This window comes from Hydra viridissima, unplaced genomic scaffold (assembly GCF_058129835.1).
Source record: "Hydra viridissima isolate aposymbiotic clone 2 unplaced genomic scaffold, HvirCarnegie_v1 scaffold_7, whole genome shotgun sequence".
NCBI classification, from domain to species: Eukaryota; Metazoa; Cnidaria; class Hydrozoa; order Anthoathecata; family Hydridae; genus Hydra; species Hydra viridissima.
This window is the reverse complement of record NW_028324306.1, coordinates 8,147,033-8,153,032: the sequence shown is the minus strand read 5'-3', so window position 1 is coordinate 8,153,032 and position 6,000 is coordinate 8,147,033. Positions and strand designations below refer to the sequence as shown.

Here is a 6,000-nt window from a genome sequence, read left to right as displayed (position 1 = left end):
TTATCAATTATCAATCATCAATCAACAATCATTAATTATCAATTATTAATCATCATCATCATCATCATCATCATCATCATCATCATCATCATCATCATCATCATCATCATCATCATCATCATCATCATCATCATCATCATCATCATCATCATCATCATCATCATCATCATTATCATCATCATCATCATCATCATCATCATCATCATCATCATCACCATCACCATCACCATCACCACCATCATCATCATCATCACCATCATCATTATTATAATAATAATATTAGCAGTCTAAGAAAATCTATAATACTGAACTGAAAATAAATATATTACAATAAACAATACATAAAGTACATGAAAATAAGCATAAGTAATTACCATTAAGTTGTAATCTGTTAATTTAAACAACTTTTATTGCCGATTCCCAATTCAGCAAGTTGCCATGTTTATCTATAAAAGGAACAAGTACTTCAAGTTTAAAATACTTATTTTACTAACTAGTTAAGCTACAAATCAAACTTGAAGAGTTTTCTTAAACTTTTTAAAACATTACATTTACAAAATGTTATTTCTTAACTAAAAAGTTTTTTTTTTTTTACTTGGTTACAATACTCTAAGGTTTTAAAACAATAATTAAAACTTAGGAACTTGTCAAATGGTTTCTAACTAACAAACCACAGTTTTTAAATGAATGAGTTTGAACTTTATGAACATTTCTATAGTAAAATTAATGCAATTAACCAAAAATTATTCTCACATATTGCTTATAATACAAAATTAATTCAATAAAGTCTATTATACTTGTAGGAAAACCTATACTCTTATAAATTTATGAAACATAAAAGATGATTTTAAACGTTTGTTTAATTTTTAGAAAACTGAATTGTTAGAAACTATTTGCTTTAAAATGCAAATGGGTTTTGACATTTAAATAAAAAATACTGAACTAAAAAAAAAAACTTTACAAAAACTCTAACATTTCAATTCTTAAAGACTTTGTAAAGTACCTAACATAGTGTTAACATCTATAAGTCTGTTTTCAGTTTCACTGTTTTAGATTTTTTTGATGTTTATTGCGGACTTCAAGTACACAATTATAACGGTAAGTTGCTTGACGGTTACTTACAGTCAATGATATATTATATATACTAGATGTCCAACTTTGATCCGAAAAGTGAAGCCGTGGAAGCCATTTCTAATTCGGGCAAAAACATGCATTTTTAACTTTTATTTCGCACGTCGGATAAAGCTTTTGCCCTTATTACAAATAGCGGATTCAATTCGTAAACAAAAAATGTAGGTACGTGTGCAAAATTTTTAAACTATTCAAATATTTAATTATTATACATAATTGTAAAGAGCTTTAAATCAGTATTATAATGGTGAAAATTTAATAAAAAACTAATCATTTTACTAAAAGTTATGCCCATTTAAGTGAAAACAATTCATTATAAGGAATGCTTAAGAAAACTGCAACTAACTTAAAAAATTAGCGTTCGGTTTACGGTGGTTTTATGATAGAACTTCGTTGTTTAGTTTTTAGCGCATTACTTTGCCTCGGTTATATTTTTATTCAACTAATAACAGAATATGGTTTTGTGTTTGTGTGTGTCATGTTTTGAATATTTTTAAAAAATCACCAATATTTTTAATAAAGTTTCATTTTTCTAAAAAAACAATTTTTAATGAACATGGCCATGTTGTTCATACTTAAAATACAAATATATATAATAAAAAAAAAAACAACTTATCGCAAAATTTCTGTTGAATTTCGGTAAGTGTTGATTCACGGTCGGTGTGGAAACGACCCTACTGTTAGCAATGACATATTATATATACACTGTTGTAAAAAATGACCAAAAACTACTTTGAGCTGACCCGAGAAAACTGCTTTGACAGGGTGAAACTACAATGTTTCCTGACTCCAAAAATGTAAAATTTGAAATCTAACTATTTCGTCCGAGAAAATAATTTCGATTTTTAGTTTTTAGTACTTTGCACAATAGGGCGAAATGACAGCTTTTCAAATTATGCATTTTTACAGCATTCAAAAACTCTTCAAAATAAGCATTTATTACTCCAAAACATAACTGTCTAAAATTCACTTGAATAATAGTTTATTCTGACACAACTGATATAGTTTTTCATTAACAAGATGGAAATAATAAACACTTTCTTAAATAATTCTTTTAGTTATTCTAAGCCAAAACACAAAAACAACCTCTTGATTCTAAACACATAAAGAGCAAGTGGTACATAAAATTCTTCTCAATATTTGATTCTTCACAAATGCTTGCTGTTGTAGTCCACAACACATGAAAGAAGCCTCTTTGCATACTCAGGATGATTGCGGTCTCTTTTGTATCTCTGCCAATGTGAGCTGAAATTATGATGCATTGATTCTGTTGCCTGCTCACTAAAGATCCCCAAGGGAGCCCTTTTGATCTCAATGAATTGCTTCACATGGAAGAAAACAGCATGAACTTTTGGAGTCACATTGATGTTCATGATTGCCAAATATGAGTCTCTGAAGCGATCAATTTTTTTAGAAAAGTCATCCTCCAGAACCATACCAAAACATGCTGTCACCACAGACTTAAACTTTCGAAGGGCATCAATGATTCCAAAGACTTGAAAAGCAGACTCAGTCTCTGCAATTCTTTGAAGGAGGTCAAGATTGCTGAGAAGCTTGTGACAGGCATTCCCTGCAAACTGCCCACCATGGTATGGTTCTTGTTGAATGTGGAGAGCTGAGGGCCACTTGACAACATTGGGCCAAACTTCTGTCATGGCTTTGTACATGTGATTGACCACACCAAGGAGAAGATGGAGTTCCATTGGTGGTATGAGCTCCAAGATGAGTTTGTTTTCAGAACTTTAATCAAGTTAGACAGAGTCAACTTTGTCGCATGAGACAACAAAGTTGACTCTGTCTAACTTGATTAAAGACAAGATCTGCCTCACATTTTCAAAGTTTTCTGGTAGTCCTTCTGATAAAGCCACAAGCATTTGACGCTTTACACTACTGTCTTTGGCAGTCCTCTGAGTTAAAAGTTTTTTCCGTGGTGGTGACCTTAAATCACAGTGAGAATCCAACTCCATGATGCCAAGAGAAACTTTCAGAAATCCTCCACCTCCATCAATTCCCAACTTGACAATATGATTCTGGAAAACTCTTCGAGAAAGCAGGACTTCATTCAAAAGCTCGGCAAGATCCTTGCAATGCACAACCACAAAGTCAGTGGAGTTACTCTCTGATAAAACTTGGATGCTAGTTTGAGTAAAAAACTCAGACAACTGTTTGCCAATGGCTTCAAACTTAGCTAAAAAACTAGTCTCCACAATCTTGGTGTCACTCACTCTGTTGATGGTTAATGCCAATTTCTTCATGCCAAGGTTGGACAGTCCTGTGTTTAGCTGAACTTGTACAAGATCTTCAGTTTTGATGCTGGGTTCAGGAAAAAGAGCTCTTGCACTTGAGCTTCCTAAAAATGAAATTATATTAACACTTTTTATAATTTTAAGTTTTAAAATTAAAGGTATTCCCTCTGAACCTGCCATCTTTATATGTATATATAAAAGTATCACCTGTTTTAACTCTAAGTGGTGGGCCGCCTTTAGGATGCGATATTTTGGCAGTACCACCAGGTGTGGAAGGTTTAGTAGAGATGACTTGAGTAGCTATTTGCTCTGCAGCGAGTGGATCAGCTGTAGCTTTTTTTTTATTATATATATTTGTATTTTAAGTATGAACAACATGGCCATGTACTTCCATTCGAATAAAAAAAACTGCAATTCACCAAAACCACAACTTTTATAAATACAACAGAACTATTACGTCCCCGCTTAAAATTACTTTTTTTAAATAGCAGTAATTAGAGGGTTCTTCAGCGAGTTTAGCAAATTTGAAAGGATTACGTAAAAGTTTATTTTTAACTTGAACTTAATTAGGTAAAAAAACATGAATAATTTTTAATATTAGTAAAACTGCTCATCATATGGTATAAACATATCATTTTTGAATTCAGGATAAGTATGAACTATGTATTCCATACTTATCATACGTCCAATGAGTGATCCATTTATGTCCTCTTATCAAAAAAACAAAAATGAATATTGTGTCTACAATGGCACGACAAAAAAATATGACAAAAACTGATTGCTGAAAGCAAAAACTTCAGCGTACAGAAATTACGCGAAGCTTTTGGTGCTTTTAAAAAATGTATGAAAAATTCAAAACAAAAGTGTAAAAACTTCAGCGTACAGAAATTACGCGAAGCTTTTGGTGCTTTTAAAAAATGTATGAAAAATTCAAAACAAAAGTGTTAAAAATGCACTAATCTTTCATTTGAAATCATGAGTACATTATAAATTAAATACGAAGCAGATTTTAGATACGATAAGTGCCAACACTATATACGATAAGTATTATTTACATATGATAAAACTAGAAAACTGTTGATCAAAATTAAAGCATGAGCGGTTTAAGTTTCAGGGAGAGAATAATTTTAACCAAACCCTTAAAATATCATATTTGTGGTTGCAAAAATTCATTTCTAATGCTTTTGTACTTCTTTAGTAATCTAACATAGTATTATAACTATCGTTAAACTCACGGTACACACAGATAACAGATGTTGCGAAAGCGCAACAAAAATGTTGATTGCCGCGCAACATTCAGTTTTAGGACTTGACTCCCAAACATTAGTGTTGACAATTTTCAACATTAAATGTTGCGTAATTTAACGCAACATTTAATGTTGCATTTTTTACAACACAAATGTTGAGAAACTTACTTTAGCGAGCACTGCGTTCTAAACCTTTTTTTTTTCAAATTCTGCATTTTAAGGACTGCGCGCTTCTTCTATCAAATCAACTCAAAATTGAATTTTAATATGAAGCATGAGTTAAGTAATTGCGCATACGAATAAGGAGTCATTTCAGTCCATAAGCGTATCTGTGGGATCTTTGGTTTGTATTCCGATAGTCTTATTAATATTATTTCAAAGTAATAATGCTTAAGATTAAAATAAAAAGTAAAAAATAACTGCAACTTTTAATGAAGCTTTTCTACTAAAATTAAAAAAAGTAATTGTTTTTTGTACAATTTTTAAGTCATTGCTCCCAAGAAGTCTGATAAAGCGGCACCTTTTCCGATCGAAACATTCATCTGCATGAGATGCTCAAGCAGACCATAAACTGGCTTTATTTCGTGTGGATAAGTTAAATTAAATACATAAAAACACTTCAACAAAAACTCGATCGCATCACAAAACCAAGCTGCATCGCGAAGTTCGATGGCCCGATCATCCAACTTGATTTAATAAATCTTATTAAGACGAAAAAGTAGGGGTGGGAGGTTGTCTATACCTGCCCATACGTTTTTTTGTAGAGAAGCAACTGCTTCAGGGACACTAATCTGTTCCTGTATGAATAAAAATAAATATAGATTTATAATTTATAAGACAACTTAAAAATAATTGTGTAACTTTTGTATGATTGAACTGTTTTTAGAAATTATTTAAACTTACCTCGTTCATATCCACAAACATCAGATTAGACACTACATCCCTCCCAACTCTAGGAGCCTTTAAGCCTCGTTGCGGTGGTGGAATCAATATGTGAGGCAACAACAATAATGATAACTCAGTCTTTTGTCTAGAAAAGATAATTAAGTAATTTTTAATTTATGAAGTAATTAGGAATAGTTTTAAAAATCCTGAAAGTTGCTTACCTTCATCAAATTCATCAGATTGATGAACTCTGAACATTTGTTGCACAGTAGAGTCCCAGCAGGCAAAAAGATGTCTAAAATGCATCTAATATGCATCTGAGAACTGGTCTAAAAGATGTCTGAAATCACGTCGTGAATGAACGCTAAATAGACGTCTATCTTATAGACGTCTTTTAGATGCATTTTATTCGATAAAAAAATTAATCAAGTAGACGTATATTGCACATCTTTTATGCATCTAAAAGATGCATAAAAGATGTGCAATATACG

General features: G+C 31.6%; 1 protein-coding gene and 1 pseudogene across 8 annotated transcripts in view; both read right to left on the bottom strand.

Annotated features, from left to right (window-relative positions):
- Window positions 1–1,210, bottom strand: part of LOC145184449 (calcium/calmodulin-dependent protein kinase kinase 1-like) — a 47,152-nt gene extending 45,942 nt beyond the window's left edge. For 6 of the 8 annotated variants that reach the window (XR_016453981.1, XR_016453982.1, XR_016453980.1 and 3 more), the window contains exons 1-2: window positions 1,004–1,138; window positions 375–446 (exon numbers count right to left, since the gene is read on the bottom strand). The gene's annotated coding sequence lies outside the window, so the exon portion shown is untranslated. Of the gene's footprint in view, window positions 1–374; window positions 447–973 lie in introns of all 8 variants that reach the window. The other 2 variants (XR_016453979.1, XM_090092501.1) reach the window with 2 other exon arrangements.
- A 3,896-nt stretch (window positions 1,211–5,106) lies between these two features.
- LOC149885980 (uncharacterized) lies at window positions 5,107–5,767 on the bottom strand (annotated as a pseudogene).
- Between the last annotated feature and the right edge of the window lie 233 nt (window positions 5,768–6,000).